General features: G+C 33.9%; 1 protein-coding gene across 4 annotated transcripts in view; it reads left to right on the top strand.

The window, feature by feature from the left end:
* Nucleotides 1-11,011, top strand: part of LOC105451268 — a 127,748-nt gene that overhangs the window by 57,596 nt on the left and 59,141 nt on the right. Inside the window, exon 1 of one of the 4 annotated variants that reach the window (XM_011691633.1) lies at nucleotides 45-106. The exons of the other annotated variants lie outside the window; for them this stretch is intronic. The gene's annotated coding sequence lies outside the window, so the exon portion shown is untranslated. Of the gene's footprint in view, nucleotides 1-44; nucleotides 107-11,011 lie in introns of those variants that run through there. 4 annotated transcript variants of the gene reach the window in all.

The raw sequence follows: 11,011 nt of genomic DNA, 5'->3' as shown, positions 1-11,011 counted from the left end.
TTCAGACGTGTGCTCTTCGATGATCCGTAAACATTAATTGCTAATAAGAGTATACCAATGGTATATATCTTCTTAACAGATGTCAAAAAGATGGAATATGTGTTAGGTAAGATATATTTTGTTCAGAAATATAAAGTTTGCATATAAAATATAAACAAATGTGAATGGATGTATATGTATATGGATTGCTTTTTAACCCCAGGCATTAATGGCACAAACTGTACATTAGTATTACTATATGTATGCGTTTATATGTTGAATGTGGAATAGTGTGTGTGTGTGTGTATGTTTGTAGATTGAACGCATTTGTATGCCACAAAGAATAAATATAGATATAATTTAAGATTATAAAATGCATGATATCATTGAAAAAATTACCTTGAAAAAAAAATTAAAAAAACGCTATAAATGTACGTATTCAAACAAAATTAATTATAATATATTATCTATGATAATCTATAATATACTATGACCTTATAATATACATGTAACGAATTCGAAAATAGAACTGGTGATGGTAAATGGAATCATGATTGTCGAAAAGTTATAGTTGCGAGTGTTTGTTGTTTATTGTATGTTTTTTGTGACTAATCAATACGAAGCTGAAGCGAACGTTTATCGGAGGATTTCTTTAATTATCGATTCGCGGAGCTCGAACGCTGTATACCAGAAGGGTATTCCCGGAATTCGTCGGAAATATAGATTTTTCTCTTCGGCCTTGTAATGTGGTCTTCGTCCTCACGAGTGATGTTACAGCATAATGAGGTGTCGTTATGGCGAAATCGATAAGTGTTATAAACGCGTATGTGATCATTATTTATACGTTATGAATAAATTTCGTTTTTTCAGTGCACATGTACGCTCTGCTTTCTAAGCAATTTGAACCGTTTCACAAAATGTGCATAATAAATTTATTTAAATACATGGAAAGAACGATTTTGTTGAAAGGTCTAAAAATGTTGCTGAATACAGATTTGAAAATTAAAATTAATTCTTGTTGAATCATCAAAAAATTTTGTTGGAATGTTAAAAATGATAAGCATTGCTATAAAACGATATTTTGATATTTTAGCAATTACTTTGACTTTCCAACAAAATTAAATTTTCAGATCTAGATCCAGCAAAATTGTTCTTTTCGTGTAGGAAATCGCTTACGCAATATTTTTTAGACTATAATATTTTTTAGGTTTAGATTTTCTTTTAATTCAACTTTCAGTTAACTGACAATGAGTGCCAAAATATAAATTTTAATAATGAATAAATAGCCAAATACTAATTTTTTCCCCACAATTTTAATAGTCATATTAAAATCTTATTTGTGTTACATATTAAGATCCCGGCTAAAGTCCGGTATAATATCCGATAATATCCATTAGAGTTAACAGTGATGATAAAACTTATTTTGTTTTTTGGAGCAAAATTCGACTTTTTCGAGAATTCGTTTGTTTACCGTCAAGAAATAACACTTCGTCGCCTGTAAAACATCTTGCTGTACGCTGTGGCAGATGTGGACGCGGTTTTTCGGAGCGATGTTTTGTGGTTTCTCATATTATATAACTGATTTTCACGTCGCAGTAGTAGCAGACGAAGTATAGTCAGCCGCTAGAAGCGAGAATTTACGTAGTGCTTGACAAATACAACACATTATATAAAACTGGCTGACATCGATTAAAAAACAAGATTTATTAAACAAATTTATTATTTTTTAACAAAATTAATTAAGCAATTTATAATCTATTTTCATGATTTATCTTTATCAAATGCTTTATTGCAGATTTGTTTTCTCTGTTTCTATTTAATTTTCTACAGGATTATAAATCCTTTTTAGTCTAATTGAATAAAATCTCTTAAATTCAGTAAAATAATGTTAATATTTAAAAAATCGCAACGATCTTAAGTCACATTTCGTTTCAGTAATCCTAGGTATCATTTTTTCCTTATAATGTAATTAGTAATAATAAAATAATTAATTTCTCGATTAGTTTCTTTGTTTAAGTCGGATGCGACCAAGGCTGCGGTTACGGCAAACTACAGAAATCGAGAAGCACTTCTTAAACATGGCTTAAAGTAGCTTTCAGAGGCTTTTTGAAGTTGCCGTTGCCGTAAGCGAATTTGATTGATAAGCAAGATAACTGTTATTAAATTTTTGCGAGAATGGCATTAGATTTTACTAAATATATCGTCTTTATTATCTAAAATAAAAATATTCCCTATAAATATTAGAGCGATAAGAGCAGGTAAACATTTTAACGATGTTAATGGATAAGCTGCATTGCCGTTGTTAGTTTAAAGCCCGAATAAAATTATCGTCTTTTAAAAAGCATCGAACCGCAAAGATCTCTTAATGTACTTGCTGCGAACGACGATGTATCTAAGTGCATTATTAACGAAGGTGGCCAACTTCCTAGTCTCCACCCAGCTTTTAAAGTAATTAAATGGACAGTTGAAACCAACGGTCTGGCAACGAAGGCTTTAGCTTAACATGAAGGAGGCCACGTTATACTTACATACATCCGTGTTGCGTGTACCCGATAATGAATTTAGGACGTGAGAAACGCGAAAAATCAAGCCACAAAAGTTAAATAAAGTATAAAAAATAGTGTAAATTGTTATTGCAAAAATTATTATAAAATATTTCTGTTATAGAATTTATTATTGCGGAAAAAAGATTTATAACAAGAGAATTAAGAATGACGATATACCTTTTTTCTCTCTGCTTTACTGTGTAATTTTTTAAATAAAAAGAAAATCTAAGCTTGATTTTTTAATTGGCTAATTTATTTAAATTATGACAGAAAATTATATTTAAAAGTGTCAAATTAATTTGTTTAATGCACACTTCGATGTACGAGAGAGTGTATTTCTTTATTATATATGGTTTTTGTTATTCCAAAATTTTCAATTTTCTTGTTTTAATTGTAAGATATACTGTACTATTTAAATTTAAAGGTGTTATGCCCAAAATTGAGACGTCTTAAAGATGCCATTAGGATATTTTTTAGATAGTCTAAATATGTCTGTCTGGGATTTTATTTCTCGCTTGTACATGTGAATTTCGACAAGAACGTCGTTTTGAAAAATATTCACGTACGCGTGTGTGAATACGGCTGTCTTTTTAACGTAGTGCTTCACTGTACAGTTGCTTTGCTGTGAAAGTGAATTGAAAAATGGATGGTGTCCAGAACGAAACAAGAATTCAGACATATAGAGTGCAATGGACAAAGATAGAGATGCTGTAAGCGTTGATGGAACACATTACTCTCTCGCAAATCTGATTACGTTGTCCTGCTAGCTGCGACTATATTCATCCACCACTACTCTTTGAGAGGACATATATGTATAGGTACCTTGCACATGTGCGCGTCTACGTCGCACAGCTCACTAGACTCCGATGAACCGCGATCATCTCGAAAATCGAATAGAGGTTTGTCTTCAGCCATTGATTTCCGCCTCGTTTGGATTCGAGAGATTCGAGGAAAATGCATGGAAAGTGGGAATCGCGAGTACTTACGGATCAGTCCGTCTCCGGAAGCACTGTGGAATGAGAAAATGGTGAAACGCAGAAATTAATTGACTCGATCACTGTATTGGTATTTGGTAGGCATATATCATATAGAAGGAAAAGCTCTATAAAAATAAAAATAAAATCTTTGTAATAATTTACCGTTAGTTCTTCTTGTTTTATTCAGAAAGTATTGCGCAAATAAAAAAACTCGAATACTCATTATTCCGATTAATTAATTATTTTTTCTAATTTATGAGAAGTAAGAGTAAGAAAGTTTATATTTTGACTGCAATAATCGACTCGTGACAATCAATATTTTAATTTGCATTACATTTTCATTGCTAATATACCGCGTTCAACAATGACTGCACTTATGTCAACGACGCGTTATTTTAATCTATTTAACGCATTAATGTAAATGTAAAATTTATTGTAAAGATTACTTTAGATGATAAATTTTAACAAGATATGCGACATTTGTCAGCAACAATCATACACACCCACGCATCCACACACATACATACACATTTGATATTGAAATTAAATTAATTTTATCAAAGGAATACTAGTGATCTTATATTTAAATCAATTGCAAAATATTTTTGATCTTGTTTCTGATTAGTACATATAGAGGGTGTCTGGTATTCAGGCTGTTTAAAGCGCTCGTGGGCAGATAGAGTGGGCTAAACTGAATCGAAAAGTTCTCTATCATTTTGCGATCTTCGGATAGTTATTGAGATACTAATCATTTTTAAAAATAATAAAAAAGAAATAAGGCTAATGGAAGCTATAGGTAGCGCAAGATAATGAGTAAGCGTAATTTCTTAAAGTTGTAACTTACCTCAATATATAACGCTGTATCGTTGATGCCTGATTGGTATTTCCATTTTTAGGGGGTACACTAATCGATTTTTAAAATAAATTTTTTTTCGGCTCACCCTAATATATGTATGTATATACATATACAGGGTGATTCAGAATAACCCAAGTGTCCTTGTAAAGACGTATTCTTGACTCAATTCTAAGACGATTTTTCCTTTACAAAAATTTTGTCCGAAGCTTAGTTTTCAAATTATAACGAGAAATAGTTAGCGAATTACGGGGCGCGTACGGAAGGTAGACAGGGGCGGCGCAACTTACTGTCCGCCGGCAGGCAGTACGCGGGACCGTCAGCTGACTACACGCGCGCATAAACATGCGTTTACATTCTCCCTCTCTCTCTTTTTCACACACGCACGCACGCACGCACGCACGCACGCACGCACGCACGCACGCACGCACGCACGCACGCACGCACAACCTTACCTTTTAAAGATTTGTCGACTTCTGTAGCTTCTCGAAAAAGATGAATTCTCATTTCGATGTGATTTCCACGTAATGAGTGTTTATTTTAATAAATTTTCAATAGTTTTAATGCAAATGTCACAAGTTATCACTAACTGACACAGATCAAATAATTAATTAGTTAATTTTTTTTTTACATACCGTGTCACTTTAACATTTTACACTTGATTCACATACAAAGTATTCACTTGAAGAAATCACAAGAAATCTACTAATGTATTTACTAATTAATATCCATTATGTACTTTACAATCACTGTTGATTAATGTATGTATACATATACATATATGGCCTTGTTAATTAACTACATATATCATATATATGTGTATATATAGTATATAGTATATATATGATATGTGTAATTAATTAACAAGGCCAGCAATATCATACAAATTTAATATATATGCAGCAGGATAATTACATATTGTAATATACAAAATATATATGAGTAAAACTTATATCGCAATATTTTTTTCTTTATTAAACATTTAATGGAAACTGGAAACCATATGTCAGTAATATGTCGAAACGTTGGCTCTCCGGGGACAGCAAGAAAATTCTTTCCTGAGGTTAGCCTCGGAAATTATAGAGAAAGAAAGACTCCTCAGAGACTTCTCTTTCATGCTCCTTAGACATTCGCTTATGGTTTGCGTATAAAGGGGCGAATCCGTAGCAATACGAAAAAAAAGAAGCTCTCGACGCGTCCCATTGTAGATTCCTTTCTCACTCTTTCTTTCTCGGATTCTGGAAATCATTTTCTTCCTCTCGAACAATTTCCTTCCTTCTTTGAGATGATTCTTATCTCTGAATAACGGCGGAAGGAAGAAGACTCTTGCGAAAGGGGTGAGTTGAGAATGTGGCGGTTTTGAAATTCCGCGCGAGCCTAAAGCATATTAAACTTGTCTAACGGTGACCTAGTAACCCACAAGATCGTACCTCGTTAGAACTTGCTCTGAAATAACGCATTTTGGAGAATAACGAGCAGACCGATAGCGAGCATCATTGCATAGTATAAGAACACAAATATAAAAAATATTAAAATTTAAACAAAATCTTGAATAATTTTAAGTTATTATTAATATTATCTATTTGTTATATTGTTTGATACTATATAATTGCTTAAAATAGTTTTAGGGCCGTAGTCGATTCTTATATTTAAGACCATTTTCAGTACTTATAAGTACAATCTGAAGATGTCATAAGCCAATCGCAGAGCCATACATATTAGCATCTTAAGATATTATTTAAAACTGTCTTAAAATAAGAATCGCTGAAAATAAGAAAAGCTATGAATATTGATTATAATCTGAACGCACAAGTTTTTGTATCTTTTGATTTAAATAAACCACTTTATACAATTTAAAATTTGCAATAGAATTCCCAACAGAATAATGTATTTATATATGTATATTGCGCAGTACAGAAACTATTTTTAAAATTTATTAATGCATACGAAATTATTGTTACATTATCTTTATTATTATCATTATATTATTTTACAAATCACATCTTTTATTAGTATATGGTCATGGGTACAATAATTATATTTAATTTTACTGACAACTATAAATTGGCGTTAATTTTTTTATATAAAATCTTTTCTAGAAGGCTGCATGTACTTATTGCAGTTTTTTCACTTTTTTAAAAATGGAAATATGATATTGCCATCTTACAATGAAATTTAAAGATGAAAAGTTCTTAAAAAACGTTATTTAAAAACAAATTACCCTATTTGTACAGATACATTTATTATCTCCGTTTGTAGAGATCTAATAAAAAAACTAAATAGACTTTTCTGATATGAACTTGAGCAATTAATTACATACACACATACACATGGTCCTCAAAAAGTCTGGAAACGTTAAAATATTTTGAAATCTCTAACGAAAAATATGTACGAAACAAAGATTGTAGGACTAAATAAAATGCATCTATAATGGTGATAAAAGTTTGATTTTGGGTGAAGTCTGTAAGATCTGTAAGGTTATATAAAGGTCAAGTTGAATTTTTTAAATGAGTCCCTCTATTTTTTATGCATATTCTTGAAGTTTTCCAAAACACTATAATAAAGTATTTTTTTGTTAAGTACATCTCAAATTATGAGACTTGAAATTTACAATACCGGTAATTTACAATATCAGTATTAGCACTATCTCAGGTCCGAATAATGGCTAAAACCTTTTGAATGTTGTTCAGAATCATGGCCTTAACAAAAAAGAAGTAGTAATAGTTTACATGGCTTGTATATGGTTTATAAGTGACAATTGATCGACAGTAGACAATTAATAAATGAAATGTAATGCGTGTAGTAATTCGTGCCACGCAACGTTTGCGCTATGACTGATCGAACACATGACTTCAAAATCACTTGTCCGAACGGCATGCGGCAGTGATTCTTTACAACGACAGCGAAATTATTTTAAGCGAAGAAAGGTGGCTACGCACGCTGTTTTTGCAACGAAACCTGCGTTCGCGGCTCGCCTCGTTCGCTGTGTTGCTTCACGCGGGCCTCTCGTCGTCAAAAACTCTCGCAGACGCAAATAAAAGCGCCTCGTGCTCTATTCGCAATGCACCCCCGTATCACAATTCACGATACGAAGCCCGTAATTCGAAACGTCGGGTAAAGATAGACACTTAACGCGATGGAACTTTCGCGACATGGACATGAAGAGCGCGGGTACAAAAGCGAATTCTTCCGGAATGCACGACAACGCGAAGACGAAATACGATACAGCATGGTATGAAACGAATTCTTTCATGATACAACATAACACTCACATATCACCGATAACGCGTACTAAAAAGCTAGGCGCACTACGAGTTACGGCCGCTGTCGAAACGTACCTACAGCTCGTTCGTCGTTTAAGACGCACTTGCTAACCATACCCTTCAGGTGTCGAAGCGCGATACTACAAAATGCTCTTCCATCGGTTTCGGTCGCGATCTCCAGGAATTCGTTCCATGAACAGCGATTCTCTTCCGACAGTCTACGGTCCTACGACATGCGGGGAGAAGACTCGTGCTTGATGTATGTAATTGCTTGTACTAAAATCCTAAGGCCATTAAATGCGCAGCAAGCACCAACACTAATACGTGCCGACCTCAGAATACGAACGCAGCCCTTTCGGCGTGCTCATGGCTTCATAAACGATCAAACGATACGAAAAGGGCAACCTCTGCGGTTTCGCCTCGTCCTGACTCGGCCTCTACAGTCTTGTTTCTAAGCTGAGTTCTCTCACTCGTATGTCCACTCAGGGCCAAGGAAGAGAACAAACGGGATTTTCTTCTTCTTCTTGTCTTTGGATTTCAGATTCAACGAATTTTAGTACCATGGTTTCTGCAGTGTTTCTGGGCTTCCCAAAGAGAAGTCTAGACGTGTATTAACGGGATCTCGAATCACGAATATCACGATCGATGGGACAACCCTCTTAGAAGGGCGCTTAAGGATGCGCAACCAATTAGCGTCGGGCCTGCGATACGATGCGGGTAACGCTGTGTAGGGCCAAATCCTGTGGAGCTCTTTATGCAGTTATGCTCCTGATTACTCGCCGCTATTTCTTGGTTCCCGTTGCGGCATTCTGAGCTGGGTCCGTGATGCACTATGGAGGTCATCCTTGGCAGCTCCTCCACGCTGTTGGGTAGATTTTGGACCTGATTTCAGCTAACTTGATGAGATTCCGCCTCCATTGTCATGGGGTTCTCAATGTTTTTGCAATGGTCCTTTCCAGCCTTAAGCTGATTCTACATTAGTTGCATCGCCTTGTTGCAAACGTTGCGATCCAATTGTGATCCAATCAGTGTCGAGCTAGCTTAACGTTGACTAGATCTCAATTGAATCGCAATGTTTGCAAAGCTGCGATGCAACTAATGTAGAACCAGCTTTACTGAGTGAGCGCGTCATTTTTGCTGCGCCACCAGCCCTTACTCTCGTTCGAAATGTTCCGCCAATTATCTTCTTTCAATGCGATTCCCAGCTCAGGCCTTTTCCTGGATGATCCGTCACATTCCCACGACGACAGCTATTTTTTTTACAAGGGAGCTATATTGCAAAAGTAATATTAAAAAAACTAATGTTATCAGTCGAAAGATCACATTTGAAAGAAATATTCTAAATAGTCAAATCTTGGAATCCTTTTGTATTTGAACAAAGACCCAGAACATATTTGGCCATTTTAAATATTAAGATATCAAAATACCTGGAAAACAACGTATTAAAAAAAAAGTTTCAAATAAAAGTTGTAGGGTTTGAAAAGGGTTATCCAGGATTGGTAAGTAACGCGTTATTTGTAACGCCGTTATTGTTACAATTTTTGTTACTTTTTTTCAGTAACGAATGGATAGCGATGTTATGTTTTCTTACGAGTTAAAGGTGACGCAGTTATAATTTTTGGGTAATGGTAACGATTTGGCTAGTTACTACTTTTATTATTACTTTATTTCTAGTATCGCGTATAGATTGGGGTGCGTTCGGATTTTCACCAGAATGCTGCTCAGATATCATTTTGCTCAGGAATCCTTGTTACTTATCAAATGTTAAACAATTAAGGATAAAATAATAGTTTAGTGGCATTTGAATGAGAATCCGAACGCACTATTGGTTAAGACCAATCAAAATCCTTCGTATATTAATTATATGTATATATATTAGGGCTTCAAGATTCGTTCGAATTTGATGCTATCCGGATATCCGGATATCCGTTTATCCGGATTACGAATAAATGTGACGCTTCAAATTCGGGTTACCCGGATACCCGAATCTTTTAAGGTACCGGAATAATAAAAGTATCGGATCTGGATCCGTATTTCGAATTCAAATCTGGATTCGCAACAAATTTAGATTCAAAATCGAATTTAAGTTTGTAGCGGATTTGGATTCGAATTTGGATCTAAATTCGATAACTAAATATGAGAGTGAAAAAATGTTTTATAGCTAAAAGGGTATAACTTTAATTATATAATAAATGAAATAAAATGCATTTTTCTACAAACAAATTTATTATTTTAAAATTATAATAAAATAAAATACATTGCGGATGTATTTTATTTGAATTTAGATCCGGATCCTAACTCAGATTCGGATTCAAATAATTCGGATATCCGGATTACTCGAATAATCCGAATAATCCGGTTTTGAGATTCAAATTGAAACCGATCTCGGATATCTGAATATCCGAATACTTAGAAGCCCTAATATATATTATACACATATTATATTGTATATATCGTGGCATTGCTGCAATAGTGTCATATCTCGAAAATTGACAATTTTGAGTTATTCATCACCAGATAAAAGTACACGCCAAAATCCATCTTTTCCAATGAATAACTCGAAATTGTCATTTTTGTATATATGTATATATACACAGAGTGTCTTATTTTATATTTGACAGTCAAATATTTGGAAATCACGAGGTTTGAAAGAAAAATGTTTCAGACAAAAGTTGTAGGGGACATAAGATGATAACATTGGTTTGACCCTGAGTGGCGTCAAGGTCAAGACAAGATCACTTTAAATTTTTTTAATGGGACCTCCCATTTTTCGTTGCATATTCTTCTAGCTTATTTCGAGAGCTTTCCAAAACACATAGATAAAATGTTTTTTGGTTAAGTAAATCTCAAGTTATAAAGCTTGAAAGTTACAGTACCACTGGCATTAGCATTATCGAAAGTGTCCGAACAATGACTGAAATCTTTTGAATGTTGTTCATTACGAGTTTGACAATGTGTCAAGATCATGATTATTGGAGGATGTTTTTTTTCACAAAATAAAAATAATTTTAAAAAATAAAAATAAGAGAAACAATCTTTATTGTAAATTTGCAACTTTGGAGCTTTATAACTCGAAAAGTATTCAATGAAAAAACATTTGATTATAGTGTTTTGGAAAGCTCTCGAGGTCAGCTACAAGAATATGTAATAAAAAATAGGGGATGCCATTTTAAAAAATTGAGGTAACTTTTATGTGACTTTCAAATAATTCTTCAAGGTCAAACCAATGGTACCATCTTATGGTCCCTTCGAAACCAAACAACTTTTGTCTGAAAAATTTTTCTCTCCCGGGCTTGATTTTCGAGATATTCGACTGGATGGATTAAAATGGTCTACCCTGTATAATTTTGATCGCCCTCATAACGAATCTTCGATGGTCCATAAATTATTAAT

This window comes from Wasmannia auropunctata, unplaced genomic scaffold (genome assembly GCF_000956235.1).
Source record: "Wasmannia auropunctata unplaced genomic scaffold, wasmannia.A_1.0 LD336053.1, whole genome shotgun sequence".
NCBI lineage: Eukaryota > Metazoa > Arthropoda > Insecta > Hymenoptera > Formicidae > Wasmannia > Wasmannia auropunctata.
The sequence above is the reverse complement of the archived record's forward strand: the minus strand, read 5'-3'. Positions and strand labels throughout refer to the sequence as shown.